This window comes from Rhinolophus hipposideros, assembly GCF_964194185.1.
Source record: "Rhinolophus hipposideros genome assembly, chromosome: X".
Classification (NCBI taxonomy): Eukaryota; Metazoa; Chordata; class Mammalia; order Chiroptera; family Rhinolophidae; genus Rhinolophus; species Rhinolophus hipposideros.
Window position 1 is genome coordinate 8,678,826 of NC_138046.1, and position 16,677 is coordinate 8,695,502.

Below are 16,677 nucleotides of genomic sequence, written 5' to 3' on the forward strand. Positions count from 1 at the left end.
TAAATTAGGTGTTATTATTATTATTTTAAAATGCAGCTTATTACTTAGATTTCCCCCAATAACGTACAACTTACCGATCAGTTTCAAAACACAGTAGATTCTTACCTCCATTAGATTAAAAATACACAGTAAAATATAAATGTATAAAAGAAAAGTCTAAAAGATAAAAAATGTTCTTACCCAAGTAGGAGAATGAAGAAAATGATGAGTGTTGTCCGTGGACAATGTAATAGTAAGAATAGCCAGATGACCTATAAAGAAACAGATGTTTCTAGATCAAACTAGCCCTTCTAGAAACAGAAGTTAATGATCATGTAACTGCACATTTAAAATGAAGATAAGAGAACCCTTTATAACTACCAAGACTTTGCAGGTTAGAACTGACTTTTCTATATAACGCTGATTCTCATAGCAATGCTAGGAGGCGGAGAAACTAGGATTGCTCCTCACTCGAGAATGTTCTCAAAGTGCTTCTAGCTTCTGCATGAAGTCAAATTTCCATAAACTCCTAATTCTAGCCCCTTTCAATCACCGAGGCAGCCTACTTGACCAAAGGGGCTAAGCTTTCTGATGCTGTCTTGTCCAGCGGCCTTGATACAAGTCCTAGAGATGATATTAAGGTCTGCCTCTACACAAACTCTCCTTTTTGTGCAATTAAAACAAAGAACAACAACAACAAACCTTTCACTTGTAATCTTTAATTTGGTTTATAGGTAGAGAAGTGAATCTTGATGTTCATGCATTTCTTCTAACAGGTGCTATGAACTTGCTTTGCATTAGGCAGGAAATGTTCGGACTTTCTCTGAGTAACACACAATCCTCGTACGATATATCTGGGTGGTACCAAGGCTGAAGCCAAATAGCATGGTCCCCAAATAGAAAATCTTCCCCAAATCTTCCCTGGACCTCCCATCGTCACTTTTGCCCCAAAATTGTTATTCAATGAGTAAGTGTATAAATGAAGTAGCCATGCTTTAATATTGGTCAAAGCACTGGAATTTGCAAATGGTTATGTAAAAAATTCGAGGTGAATCAAGATTATCCCCATGCTACTCTCATGTCAAATAGAAATCTGTTTCTGATGCTTGGCAAACATTTGTCATAGTATCTATAAGGCCTGAAAGTATCTGGGGATCTGGATATATGGGTTTGGTCCCCCCAAAATATCATTTTTCCAAGATTTTCCAGAATCATGTAGAAGGCTCTCTCGTGCATGTTTCCTCAGATTCCTCCTCCCTGAGCCCTCTAGAGCTCATTGTCTACCACTCTCTCAGGGCACTTGTCAATTTCTAGGATGCCTGATCACTATCAAGCCCTTGTCTGTCTCCCCCACTAGAGCATGAGCACAAGACCAGAATCTGGTCTCATTATTCCCTGTCCCCAGCACCTGGCACAGTGTAAAAGCTCAAAAGCATCCACTGAGGGAATCAGGGCCATTCCTCACCAGATGACCTCAGTTCACTTTAGCCCAAGAGCATCTGGAAGAACCCAGCTGGGTGCCCGCGGTGGCACTCATGCGTGATGCTTATTTCACCGGTGACTGGCATCCAGAACTACTTTTTTGGTACAGTTCTAACCTTGAGAAAGATCCTTTGACAGGATTTGTCACTTGTCACCATTACAAAGCAAGCAAGAGTGGTGATGTGGACTTTGGAGTCCATCTATTTAGATAAGTTTGGGTTTCATTTAGTTTACCAAGCTGATTCTATCTCCCCTCATTGCAGACAAGATCATGTTAGTAAAGGGAGAATATAGAGGTTCAATTTGTAATTACTCAACGAATATTTATTGACTGTGCTCTCATATCATGGTCACATGTCCTTTTCCTCTGCAGCTTTTAAGTATCACTCATACTAAAACTGTTTCAGTCTGTCAGCCAAAGCCCTGTACAGTATGACCCAACTCACCTTTTCAGCTGCACCACTGCCCCTGTCTTCTGCATTCCAGGAAGCACTCACCATTACCCAGACACACATTCTTCATTCCCCCTATCCAGCCTTTGCTCGTGATAGTCTTCCTGCCTAGAATGCCATTCCCCATATCTTTACTGATTGAAGCCATATCTATTATTCAAGGCATATTTCCCAAAGCACCTTCTCCATGAAGCCTTTTCTGATCCTTTTTCTTATACCCTTGATGGCACCTACCCTACTTGGCATTATATGAAAGTCATATGTTATCAGTCTTTCCCCTAAGTTCATGGAACATGGTTAGTTCCTTTCTACAACACATGGCTGTATGAATTTAGCCTGTAAAACTATAAGGAATAAATCACATTCATCTGGTTGAGGACTGTGACAAGGCTTGCTCTTTATCCAGAGACCTCAGGATTTAGAAGGAAAAAAAAGATCTAAGACGTAGAAAAAGATGTAAAAAAAAATGTAGATGGCCATCTCTCTTTATATAAAGGTATATTTTAAGTGAGCCATTTAAAGAGATCTTAGTGAATCATTTAATTAAGAATCTGATAGGTAAGTTTTCTGTCTTCAGTTCATTTTCAGTTTAAAATATTGAGAGCCATTTGGTAAAACAAATCAAAGAAAATAATACTGGAAGATTCATGTAGATAAACAGAAAAATACTGAATTTGAGTAAAGAACCTGAACATGTTACAGATTATATTGGAGTATTTTTAGGTCATTCTTAGTCTACATTTATTAAGCTTTACTCTACAGCAGGTCCTTGAATAACATCATTTTGTTCAACATCGTTTCATAGGAACTTAACTCTTGTTTTACCAATAGTCTATGGCAAAATTGGTTTTGTTATACATCGTTTCACTTCAAGTTACACAACCTATCAATCACATTAACTGAGGAATTACTATACTTGACTCCATAGGAAGTTACCAAAGAAACAAGAATTCCGTTTTCGGGATATTGAGTCCGATACTTCTGGTTGCTGGGCAAATTAAGGTGTCTACAGTGATTTCAAGTGTTTCCATTTATTTATTCAGTTATTCACGTCCCAAGTAGTTACCTACTACGTGCTGGGGAGTGTGCCAGCTGTTGAATTGCTGCTGTGGTTGCTGTTGCCATCATCATTAGGCCTTAAAGCTAATGGACCTACAGGGAAATAATCTTTATTATTATTTCAAAGAAGAGTCATATAACTGTCATAAGAATTATCTAAAAATTGAGTAGCTGGAATGTTGAGAAGTATAAGAATCAAATGGGAAAATCAATGTGGTCAGGCAGGCTGGGTTCTCTAACTGAAGCTATTAACATTTTTATTTCATTTGTAAGATAGCTGGGCACTACTGAGAATTTCTGACAAGGGACTAACAAGATCAGACCAACTATGAGAAAGATGACGCAGGAAGCTCAAGCAGACAGGCTAAGGCTTGACCTTCGAATGTAGTTGTTGCAGAAGGAAGAAAAGAAAGTTGCAAGAGAAGATGGATTTCGACATGCTACGAAGGAAGCCAACTGATATGAGAAGGGACAACTAGTAAGTTAAGAAACAGATGTGATACTACCATTATGGGCCTGGGGGCAGCAGTGGCTGAAACGGCTGAAGGCCAAAAGGCCAGAGGTGTTCTTTACTAAAGGGAAACCGGGTTATGGAAGAGTCTGAAGAGAAAGTTCACCAGCTTTGGGTTCTCTTGCATGTTCAGGCATCAATGAAACGTGCAGGAAAGCCCACCCTGTACAGTAGTACCTCGGTTTTCGAACGTCTCTGTTGACGAACATTTTGGTTTACGAATGCCATAAACCCGGAAGTAAATGCTTCGGTTTTCATACATGCCTGGGAAGTCGAAAATGTCACGTGGCTTCCACTGAGTGCAAGATCCTGACGCCTAGCTGTCGGCTGTTTTCAAACATTTCAGAACTCAAACGGTCTTCCAGAACGGATTGCGTTCAAAAACAGAGGTACCGTTGTATTTGACAAGAATTGCCAACTTGACCACATGGACATGACAGAGTTGGACAAATGACTCGGAAATCTCTCCCAGCTTGGAGAACCCATGATTCTATCAGACATGTGCACAAAGAATACATGAAATTCAACTAACCCCTAGAGTGCCCTATGGGAGTGTCTGAGGAGGAGAAGATAAAACCTTGGAAATATTCAATCAGAAGGTTGGAGGGAGTAAACCACAGCAAGGAGATAGAAGAGAGCCAAAGCAAGTGAGGAAGTGAGCTCAGACGGAGCAGCTTCTCCACTCTGGACAAAACCAAAGAAGCCCAACATCAGAAAGGAAACTGGGAGATATGGGGAAACAACAGATAAAGATGTAATATATTTTGCATAATGTCAAGGAACAACGATGTCAGCACTCCTGAACTCCGTCCCTTCAGTTTATTCCTTTTGAGCAATAATTTGTTCTTCCTCAATAATACCATAAGCTCAAGAAGGTTTTGCCCGTGTTCAATTTATTAGCAATGGCATTAACAAAACCATTTTAATTCGCTTTTCCTCCTAGAAACACCTAACCTGGGCGATCTCCCTCCCAGCCCTGTACAAAGCCTATCTGCCCAGAAAGGCTTAGCTGGCCTGTCACAGAGGGGTCCTCTGGACAAAGAGGAGGGATTTGCATAAAGGTGGTCGGCTGAGTGCAGCCCCTATTTGAGTCTGTACAGCGTTGAAAGGGCCATTCTCCAACCTGGCAGTGTAATCCTAATGGAGAGCTTTTGTCCCGCAGGCTGTGGTGGGCCGCTTTATTCAGCTGACAATCCACAGTAAAAGAATGAATGAACCGCCTCCTTTGGGTAAAGCTAAGGCAGCTGGCAGCCCACAGGCCTGACAGCTTACCGAATTAGAGTCAGGACAATTGTCAGTCTCAGACCCAAAAGGTGTTCCGTAAGGAAGTGCCCACTGCTAGTGCTGCTGGCTGCATGCTGGGCGTTCACCACTCAAGACAAAGGTCCTGGAGCCCAACCTCCACACAGGAAAGGGGCTGTGGGAGCTGGGAGCTCCCACAAAGGCTTTTCCTACAATACTTCCCAAAGAGATCAAAAACCTTTCATCACTATGTAGTCCCTTCAACAGTTCTGTAGAACTCTACAATCATTTCCTATTAGAATGCTGGAAAAGAGCCAGGTTTCTTGTTTCTTTTGCAATTTCATTTTTTAAAAACAAATTTATTTTAGTTTTCCTGTTTCTGAAAGTGTTACATTTACAAAATAGAATGAAAAATAATTCTACCACTTAGAGGCAAATATTACCATTTCAGATTAATTCTTTCCAGTCTTTTTAATGTAACTGTGAAAACTGTAAACACAGTTTGTTCACAGGGCAAGTCAAACTGATCCTTATTTTTCTACTAAGAACAAGCCCTTTAGAAATTAGGTGGTTTCTCCTAAAGTATTTTAGCTTCCTTGCCTTCAGGTAATTCCCCAGCCTATCTCCCAGTTCTCCTGAATCCTATTCCACTCTTCTGTGTACCCTTGTCTGCCTTATCCAAAAAAGCAGGGAAATTCTCTCCCAGAATCTGTTGAATATTTTTAAAAAGGGGGCCATGTCCATTAATAAAAACCCATATGCAACAAAAGCAATTTAAGATTGATACATGATTTATGTGCCAAAAAATGTACTTTGCTTCAGTAAAAAGATTCTCAATTTATTAGCCACATAGTTTTCAAATTAGAAATAGGGGCCAAAGAAACCTTTAACTTCCTCAATGAAGGGCTATGGACCTCCTCACTTAAAACTATCTCCTTAATTGTTGCTGACTCTTGGCCATCCCAGCCCCCATTCCCACACAATTCCTTTTCACAATGCTTATGGTTAAGATATAGCCACATTAAGGTGAGACTGCAAATGCTCTCGCTGACAATTACAACATCCTCTCTGCTAAGTACACTTCAGATACCTTCTGTGATCACATATGTTGGCATTTTACACAAAAGATTCCAACTTGTTCCTTGTGCAAAGCATAGAAAAATGGAACAGCTTTCACTGAAAGTTTCCAGATTCTTCATGGCGATTGACTTTGTGAATTTCACCTCAAAGTACAATTATTTTGTGCAGATAGGCCTTTCAATTTCCTGGTCAAACTCCTGGCTGATACTTTGGTTTTTTATTTTTTTTTAATGTTTTTGTTTTTGTTTTTGTTTTTTTTTTTTACAGTGGCCCATGCAGGGATTGAATAGGCAACCTTGGTGCCATCAGCACCATGCTCCAAACAACTGAGATAACTGGCCACCCAACTAAGCTTTATCATTTCAAAGTGCTGTGTGGTCTGAGCCACACAGCACAGCTCACACTTACGTTTCTTGAGAAGGTCAGCAAACAGAGCTGATACTAGAGAAGGCAAAGAGTAAACATCCTTACTAAGTCCTGTCTGCAGAGTACCCCAAAATATTTTAAATTTGTCTTGACCCAGCTGGGAGAAGAGAGTGAAGCTCCCACAACTTATTGCCTACATTATGGGGGTATACTTACTGTTTTCTATGAGGAAACAACTGACTTAAAAGTTCATTCTCCCAAATAGGAGACCTGAAGTTAGAGGCCAGCAAACACACACACACACACACACACACACACACACACACACACACACACACCGAGGGCGGGGTGCCAAAAATGTATACAACTGGACACTTTGTTCAGCATTGCTCAAGCAGTAGTTCCAGGTCATGAGAAGTGTCTGGATGCTGATGGTAACCACTCTGAGCACCTCTTGTAACTGCAGAAGTCAGACGTGACTTGTAGTCATCTTTTGTTATTGGTATATATTGAGCATTATAATTTTAATACAGTTTTCCTTTCTTAAAATGGTACACATTTTTTGGCGCTCTCTCTCTTTTTCTCTCTTTCTCTCTCTCTCTCATGCACACGTGCATGTGCACGTGCGCACCAAAAAAATGTAAAGTTTCTTTGCAGAGTGTAAACGGGGAGGCCTACTTTAAGGCACTTTATGTGCTCTATTAAAAAAACTAACAATTGTTCGGCTCTTGTCTTTCAAGAGACTAATGCTCTAAAATAATCACCTTAAAAACCCAGTGGGGGCCTTTGTCACATACATCTTGCACCTATCAACATTCAGACATAGCATAAGTGACATGGGTATGACAGGAGACAGAGCAGCTTTTTTATGACTGCAGCAGGTAGGCATGACTCAGTTTCCCCATAGCAGAGCCATACAGAGGTACCAAGAGTCCACAGAAGCCTCTGCCACAGGGAACTCCACAATTCTGGGTCTTTATTTCCAGCGCAGACAGCTCCCTTGAGCTCTAGTCCCGGCTACATAGCCAGTGGTTTGTTTCCTAGATGTCCCACAAGCACCTCACAGTCAAGTTCAAAATGACACTGGCCCAATCTGCTTGTGCTTCGTTTGGTGCCCCCATCTCAGTGAGTGGAACTAGTCATACAAGTCAGAAAGCTGCGGGGCATTCTTAACAGCTCCGTCTCCTTCATTGTCCCCCAAATCGAATCCATCCCAGCAAGTCCTGACGAGTCCACCTCCCATCAGATGTGGGATCTGGAATCACGTTCTTTCTTAAAACCTTGCCATTGCTCCCCATTGTCCAAGAAATGAAAGGCAACTCCTCAGACTGCCCCACCCACCAAATGCTGGCTCCCCAGCCCTCCTCCTCCAATGGCTTCAGGACTAGCCACCCTCACGGGATCACCTCCTGCTTTGGAAAACACCATGCTTCTTCACGTCTCCTTGCTTTTGTTCATCTATGTCATTCCCTCTGCCTTCTTCTAGGGATACGGAAGCATCCTTCAAAGCCCAATCTAAATTCACCTCTTTGAGGGAGATGTGTTGAGGCCCACCCTCTTACAGTAAGTCAGTCTCTCTCTCCTCCGCACTACCAAGGACACTGAGTCACATATTCAAGCACAATGTAAGCCTGTGGGCTCCCTGAAAGCAGTACCAGTCTTATTTCTACTTGGCTTTTCCACAACCGCTAGCTCCCAGAGCACTGTAACAATGGGAATGTGTGTTGAATGAAATTTGAGTAAAGGCTAAACCCAGAAGAATTAAACTATACTTTTATCATAATTTTTTTGTTTTACCACCGTTAACTAGCTGCTTTACCCACAACCATAATTACAACATCGACCAAAACAGCTTTCAGTTAATTTAAAAGGAGTGGGAGGATTTTTGACCCTCTCATCCTTATCACTTAAGAATCTGGGTACCTGTGAATTGCTTTTGAAGCCAATTTGTACACCATGGTCCTGGTTTGGTGGGGATGGACAGTCCCTACACCTGCTCTTGGCAGACGGAAAAAGGGTCCAATCCCTTTCTCTCCCCCCAAGTGCCAGGTCTGTCAGAGCCGGCCACGCTCAGAGGCAGAGATCTCCCCGTGGAATGACTAATGGGGGTTGGGGTTTTTCGTCACTAAGCCTGAAGGCCTCTCCAAGTACTTGGCCCAAGTGCTTTCAAAGTCATGCATCAGATACTTTCCACCCATTCCCTGGAGTTTAATAGAAATGATCCTCTTCTGCTGCCTTGGTGTGGTCACACCTCAATGCTCCCTTTTCTTCTCGAACAGGCAGAAAAATAAGCATAGCAAAACTATGTACTTCGGACACAACTGGACTATTTTCCAGAGCAAGCACTTCGTTTGGTAGTATCTATTTCTGAATGTGATCATTGTTAAAGCCTTCTGGGGTAATTAAAATTAACTGGCTACTTATTTGACAGAAGAATTGTTTCATTTTACAAAATTAGGAGGAATTTATGATTACTGTGGAAGTTACATTTTCTCCTTTGTACAGCTGTAGCCCTGGGTGAAAGAAGGACCCTGCTAAGAGGTTCCTGCCATTGTCTGGGATGGACTTTCAGCCTGAAAATCTCCCTCTGCCATGATGTTCAGAGTCAAGTGACTAACTTCAAAATAAGGGAGAATAAGTGGATCAAAGTGCAAGTTCATTCCATTAAGAGCAACAAGGAGAAATGTATTACCATGTTATTTTATTTATCTAGAAGATACACCATACATGAAAACCTTTCTCAGAACTGTTTAAAAATGGATTTTCCTATTAGAAATAGCAACATTCTTGAGAGTATAATGTTAAGCGAAATAAGTCAGACAGAAAAAGCAGAGAACCCTATGATTTCACTGATATGTGGTATATAAACCAAAAACAACAAAAGAACAAGACAAACAAATGAGAAACAAAAACTCATAGACACAGACAATAGTTTAGTGGTTACCAGAGGGTAAGGGGGTGGGGGGAGGGAGATGAGGGTAAGGGGGATCAAATATATGGTGATGGAAGGAGAACTGACTCTGGGTGATGAACACACAATGGGATTTATAGATGATGTAATACAGAATTGTACCCCTGAAATCTATGTGATTTTACTAACAAATGTCACCCCAATAAATTAAAATAATAATAATAATAATAATAATAATAATAATAAAAGAAATAGCAACATTCACAAGGCAAGCACCCAAAAGAAAATCATTTAGTAGTAAATAACCAGGCAAGATGAGAAAAGCCCAGTGTCCCTCCCTGAGTCATCACAACCCTACTAGCCTCATCCTCCATCCCAGGTCGCCTGTCAGAGTGAACCACACCTCCAGCCACTGAGCTCTACTAGTAAAGGGCCATCCTCATTGTAATTCAGTTATACACGTAATAACCCAGTTGCCTAAACCAGAATCTTGGCTGATTCACTGGCCTGCTTGCTCACACTGCTCTCAAGCCATTAGAACTGTAGGGCTCCTCATCTGCCATCTTAAATTTAAAAAAGGAAAAAACGTACTCTTTTGAAGGGTTAATCACTCTATAAAAAGTTGATCTTCTTATTTTGGTTTGTTTAAAGAAATAAGTTGAAAAATAATAATGCACAATTTCCCTAATTGGCATAATGAAAAGTATTCTTGCTTTCAGATTCCTTCTTCACATGTGGGGTCAGAGAAATGAATGATCTGCTGCTGAATAAGCCCAGAAAGAATGGCAGAGAAACTATACAGGCCTTGCCCTCTCCTTTTCCTCTCTCCTCTTTTTCTCTCTAGGCCTTGCCAGGTTTCAGAGCTATCTATTCTCTTCTTTTTCAGGTTTTGCTTCCAATGGAGAAAGAGCAAAATTCCTTTAAATCTTAAAACTTCCTAGTTGGCTCACAAGCTTCGAATCACTTGGTGAGTTTAATTGTGCTCCCCTAGTTTGCTAGCCACTAACCTCACCACCACCACAGGCTGCAGTGGAATCTAGGCATTCGTGTCCTCAAACATTTAAGAACTGACCACATTTCATGGCCACGTTTTTATTTGTTTTTCTTTTGGCCATTTCCATTTTCAAATCCCTGGCACGTGGCTTCATGGTAGTTTTATGTTCAGATTTATAAACCAGGTTACTATTTTCAAGCAAAAATTGAATTTATAGAATGAAGCCAGTTCATGTTTGCCAGTAACAAAGTTAAATTAGGAACTACTAGCTAACTAATTCATTACATTTCTCTAGCTATACATTGAGTTTATCTGGTCCAATTATTAAATAAAAACTCAACTTCATAGGACAGTTAAAAGCCCCCACTGTCGTGCCCCAACCAGGTCCAGAACATGTCATTCTTTCTTTTATTGATAGAACAAGAATTTAAAACATCATGAGTTCCTTCCCTCTCTCACCCAACTTGGCTATAGTCCTTAAAGAATGAATAATTTCAGAAATACCAACTTAAACACAATAAAACCATTTAACATAAATTGTTCTCAAACTCTCAGACATATACCATCAATGCCTTATCGTTGGAAAAGCAAAAAACAACGACGAAACGCCCCCCCTTGCATCCCCCCCCGAAAAAAACCACACCTCATTTCGAATGATAAGGCATTGGTGATATATAGCTGAGAGTCTGAAGAAAAACTTATGATTTGTAGAACAATTTATGTTAAATGGTTTTATTGCTTTTAAATTGGTATTTCTGAAACTATTCATTCTTTGAGGACTGTAGCCAAGCTGGGTGAGAGAGGGAAGGAACTCGCAACATTTTAAATTCTTGTTCTATCAATAAAAGAAAGAATGACATATTCTGGACCTCGTTGGGGCACGGCAGCGGGGGCTTTTAACTGTCCGATGAAGTTAAGTTGAGTTTTTATGTAATAATTGGACAGGAAAATCTATGGGCGGCCGGTTAGCTCAGTAGGTTAGAGCGCGGTGCTCTTGGCAACAATATTGCTGGTTTGATCCCCACACCCGCCACTGTGAGCGGCGCCTTCAACAATTACATTAAAGTAACTACTTGACTTGGAGCTGATGGGTTCTGGAAAAACACACTTCAAATAAACTTTAAAAAAAAACAACTGGGAAATTGGTGATTTCATACTGCCAACCGCTCGGTCTACTAATGGCAGGTAAATCTCTGCTTTTCTATCCCTCCTCAACTGTCCTAACGGCTGCCCAACAGCCCGCGCTGCGTAGCCTCTGCCTCTGCTCCTCACTCACTTCCCTCAAAAATCTGTTTCTGAGGGTTAGGCTAATGCTGAGAACTTCCTCAAAATTTCAGAAGAGCCAAAAGGTGCCTCCCGGAGTGCCACCCGCAAAGGCGGTGCCATGGAGGCCTCGAAACGCCAGGCTTCAAGCCGGAGCACCTCACGATCCTCCCAAACATGTCTCCCTCTGAGGCGCTCAGGAAGATAAAAGTCCCCGGAGACAACTCAAAAGTCCCCGGAGACAACTCTCTCTCAGAGACAACTCCCCCGGGGGACATCTCTCTGAGGGGGGACCGCTGGCACCACACCTTCAGTAAGCGGCAAAATGACGCCTCACCACCCACCACATTTTACCTCAGAACAGCCGTCATGTGCCGTAACCAGCCCAAGGGCACTCACCTTCTCCGGAGGTCCAACGAACGCAGGAGCCCAACGGCCGAGCGCGTCGAGGGGCTCGTGCGGCGTTGGGGTGAGGGCCTGGAAGCTCTTCCTTGGCCCTCAGTCCTCGCGGAAAGCCCTGCGACTTCCCTCGAGGACTTGGTTCTGACAGACTCCTCACGCGACGAAACAAACCCCTGAGGGCGGGAGACCCCTAGCATGCGCAAGGAGTACTTCCTATAGGCCTTCAGGTGTTAGGGTCCTCCGAGACTACTTCCGGTACTGGAGTCGGGGCAGCTCCTTCCTCCCCGCTGTTACTGGCCACGTCACAACGTTCCACTTCATTCCAGGACTTCTGCCCTTCCTAGAACCCCCAAGCACTAGCTGAGCAGCATCTGGTAAGGAGTGTGCAACCAGAAGGTGATGGTCTTTTGAATCCAATCTGGGTTCCATTGTGGAACTAAAAAAACTCGGATCTCATCCTATTCAAAAGGGTCGCCACAGCCTGAAGGGAACCAAAATTTCCTCCGTGTATCAAGCTGAGTACCAAGTCCTGCCAGGTGGGCTCAGCAAGGCAGACTCAGTGGTGCCTGGAACCCCAGAGATCAAAGAGAGGGCAACTGCAAGGTGTTCCCTTTGGTCCACCATTACATTAAGCATGGCGAGCCGAAGTGCGAGGCCAGCTTTCTTTTACACTTTCCATTCTGTCCTCCCTCCTGGAGGGACATCCACTAGAGCTTTGTAGGGTTGCCCTATATTACACCATTTGACTTCTCAAGTCTGTTCCTAAACTCTTTAGGGGAAAATAGTTCCACAACCTCCCTCAGCCACTTACTTCAGAATTGAATAATCCTCACTGCAGAATAGATTTAACCCTACATGATATTTTCTCAAGCCAATTTTGTAACAAGTTAAAAAGACCTTCAATGAGCTGAAAGATATAAAATCAGCTTTAATTCTGATCCAACACTCAGTGAGGGGTGAATAAAGTAAATATTAACTTAACAACCTCATTAATATTAAACTTTATTCATAATAGTGACAACCCTTGCCCCTCAGACAAGGAGGACATGTACATAAAGGGCTCCAGAAATTTCTATCTCCTACACAGTCCTGATTTCAAAACTAGAACACTCAGTCATTTCACAACATATACATACATCAAAATAGTCATTGTACACCTTAAATATATATACTTTTTATTTGTCAATCATAGCTCAATAAAGCTGGGGGGGCAAGTGGACCACTCTGATGGGTAGTCATTGGATCTATTCTTTTCTCCATACTAAAATTAAAGGTAAAATTCTAAACTTTTATGGAATTTAGAAAGAAGCTAAACTCAGCTTCAGGAGGGACTTATTTTAAAACATCATGATTCTTCCCAAAGTACATTTTAAATAGTCCATTCGGATTTGTAGCTGTATTACAACCTTCAGGCACCACAAACTCTAATTATTATGTTTAAAAGCTTCAGAATGCATGACATCTAAAATAACCAGGAAATGATAAAGCAAAAAATTGTTTAGTGAGGCAGGGACTTATGCAACATATCCAAAATCCTAAAGCACAATGTTACATAGGGGCAGAAAAGGTCCCATCTTCCACGTTCTTCTTGTCCTTAAACAAATCGGTTCTTTCAGTGCTAGATTATCTGTATGGGGGTAGTGATGGCACACATTACCGGGGGTACCCAAAAAATGTATACAAGTGAACACTTTGGTCAGCGTTGCTCAAGCAGCAGTTCACTGTAATCAGAAGTGTCTGGACGCTGATGGTTACCACTTTGAGCACTTCTTGTAATTGCAGAAGTCAAATGTGACTTGTATTCATCTTTTGTTGTTTGTATATATTGAGTGTTACAATTTTAATACAGTTTTCCTTTCTTAAAATGTGTATACTTTTTTTGGCACCCTCTGCATGTAATGCTTGTCATTTGTAGAGCATATCATCAGCATTAATTAACTTTAATTATGTAATTAGCACTGAGCTGTCAGAGACAACATTCAAGAGAGAGGGATTATTAAATGCATTAATGCTAATAACAATCAGCCAAGCTTCTTCAAAAAAAGGCATGACTCACCCTTGAAAGCAGAGAGACTAGGAGCAACGAAGCAATGCAGAAAGAGCTTGGACTTAAGTATAAATCCTGCCTGGTCTTGGAAAATGTAATTAACATCTTGGAAGCCATGGTGTCGTAGGGACAATGGGCCCAGTAATAAACAGTACCTGGCTCCTAGGGTTGGGAAGGTTCAATGGGATGATGCCTGCAAAGTGCATGGGACCTGGCAGGAAGGCGGCCCTGGTCAGTGAGGCTGTAATTACCATCAGAATCCACAATGGAAAAGTCACCAAAGGCAGAAAGGGTTTCCAGATGTCCATCCTTCCTGACCATAGCATGCAGGTGTCAAGCGATTTCCACCTGAGACTCTTCTGGTCTTGCTTGGAGGTACCACCTTACTTCTGGTCTTTCTCACAGGGGACCAGCCAATATCAGACACTAGGGCACTCCTCAGTGAAGAAAGGATATGTCACCAGTAACCTTCCCAGCAAACTCCCAAATTCCATGGAAATCTCCAAAGGAATTCCCTGCAAGACAAAAACTCAAGTAATGTACGGTTTTACCTCTTTGTGGTCATCAAACTTCCAGTTATTTGATTAGACCCCAAAGAAAATTAGTATCTCCTTTTCATTTCTTGAGGGAAAAGACAACACACTTGTACAAAATCAACATCAAGTCACTACTGGCTTGTAAAGAAACCCATACACTTGTCCACCTCCAGTCCATTCAGTTGCCAATCTGAGGAGCTATAGTATTTCTACTACATGTGAAATACATTGATCAATGTGTGATTTTTGTTTCCATTAAAAGTTCCTCGATCAAAAAAAAAATGGCGGCGTGAGGTGAGCCTCTGTAACGCTCCCCTGGAATTTACAATGAATCGGACAACAATAACTCCACAAAGGACTCCTTGCACAGCAGACAGGCAAGACGAAGAGGCCGACTACTGAATTCACCTCCAGGTGGGTGAATCGCGTGAGCGGGGGAGGAGGGGAGAGGAGAAGTGCGGAGACGGAGCCGCGCGGGCACAGGACGCAGACCTAGCTCAGTGCTCGGAGCCCGCTGCTCCCGGATCTTCCACAGCTGCGGGAGAGGGAAGGACTCGGACTGCTAGGGCTCCGCTTACAGCCCACAGGGCTGAGGGGGCAGCATACAAAACCGCTGAACACAACGCTCGCACACGGCAGACCTCGGAGCAAAGACTGAGGGAAGAGGGCTGAAATCAGTGGTTTAAGCCCTCACTACCAAGCGGAGAACGGAAGCCTTAGGCAGGGAGACTAGCCGCCCCCTCCCTACCCTCCCAGAGCTCGCCCCGCCCCCACCTGCCCGGTGCTAGAAGCGATAAAGTAGCAGTGTCGGATCAAAGGACAGAATATTTGCTGCTCTGAGAACTGTGGACCGCAGACACAGATTCGCAGCTCAACTACTTCCGGCAAAGGGGAGGGAGCTGTGGAAGCAGGACTGGCTGTGGTGGTGGTCGCCGCCATTGCTCTGGGCCACCTCTCACAACTCACCCCGCCCCTGGCCCCACCTATCTGGGCGATCCCTGCAGGAGTAAACAGAACTGCTGAAACAAACGGGCTCTGAATCTGGTGCAGAAAGAGCTTTGGAACTCCAAAAGCTCTTCGCATACCTATCAACCTGTTGCAGAAGACACTCCTGTAGATGTCTAGGAAGAGAAATAGTGAATCAGTGATTGCCATGAATAACCAAGGCAACAAGATAGCTCAGAAAGAAAGTGAAAAGTCTCCAGAAAAGGAACTTAGAGATATGGACCTTTGTGATTTAAATGACAGAGAATTTAAGATCGCAATTCTGAAAAAACTGAACGAGATGCAAGAAAACACAGAAAGGCAGTTTAATGAACTCAGAAACACAATCAAAGAACACCATGAGCATTTTACAAAAGAGATTGAAATCTTGAAAAAGAACCAAATAGAATTTCTGGAGATTAAGAACTCAATAGAAGAAATTAACAATAAAATATCCAGCTTAGGTAGTAGAGTTGACCAGATGGAGGAAAGAATCAGTGACATCGAAGATAGGAACCTGGAATTTACACAGAGGGAAGAAGAAAGAGACTTAAGACTTCAAAGAAATGAAAGAACTCTACAAGAACTTTCTGACTCCATCAGAAAGAGCAATATAAGAATAATGGGCATACCAGAAGGAGAAGAAAGAGGGAAGGGAACAGAGAATATATTCAAACAAATCATCGATAAGAACTTCCCAAACTTGTGGACAGAACTGGATCCTCGAATCCAAGAAGCAAATAGAACACATAATTACCTCAATCCCAACAGGCCTTCACCAACGCACATTGTATTGAAGCTGTCTAAAATCAATGACAAAGAAAGAATCCTCAAGGAAGCCAGGGAAAAGAAGACGGTAACTTACAAAGGAAAGCCCATTAGATTATCATCAGATTTTTCAGCAGAAACTCTACAAGCTAGGAGGGAATGGAACCAAATATTCAAACTATTGAAAGAGAGAAATCATGAGCCAAGAATAATGTATCCAGCAAAAAATCTCTTTTAGATATGAAGGAGGAATAAAGACCTTTCCAGACATCCAGAAGCTGAGGGAATTTTCTAATACACGACCTGCACTACAAGAAATACTAAAGGAGGCTATTAGACCACCATCAACAGGGACAACTTGTGGCAACCGAAACATAAAAAGGGGGAGCGTAAAGGCCTGAACTGGAATATGGGAATAGAGAAAGTAAGCGTACTGAAGAAACTGGAATACTCTAAATATCAAACTTTCTTTTACATAAACTCAAGGGTAACCACTCAAAAAACATCCAAATCTGAAATATATACTGTAATAAAAGAAGAAACAGAGGGAAACATCATAGAATACCACCACACAGAAATAACAGACAACAACAAAAAGGCA

At 42.2% G+C, this 16,677-nt stretch overlaps 1 protein-coding gene across 1 annotated transcript in view; it reads right to left on the bottom strand.

Annotated features, from left to right (window-relative positions):
* PASD1 (PAS domain containing repressor 1) overlaps positions 1-246 on the bottom strand; it is a gene marked incomplete at its 3' end in the record, with an annotated part of 78,948 nt that extends 78,702 nt beyond the window's left edge. Inside the window, exon 1 of the mRNA XM_081042283.1 lies at positions 181-246. The remainder of the gene's footprint in view (positions 1-180) is intronic.
* Positions 247-16,677: the final 16,431 nt, after the last annotated feature.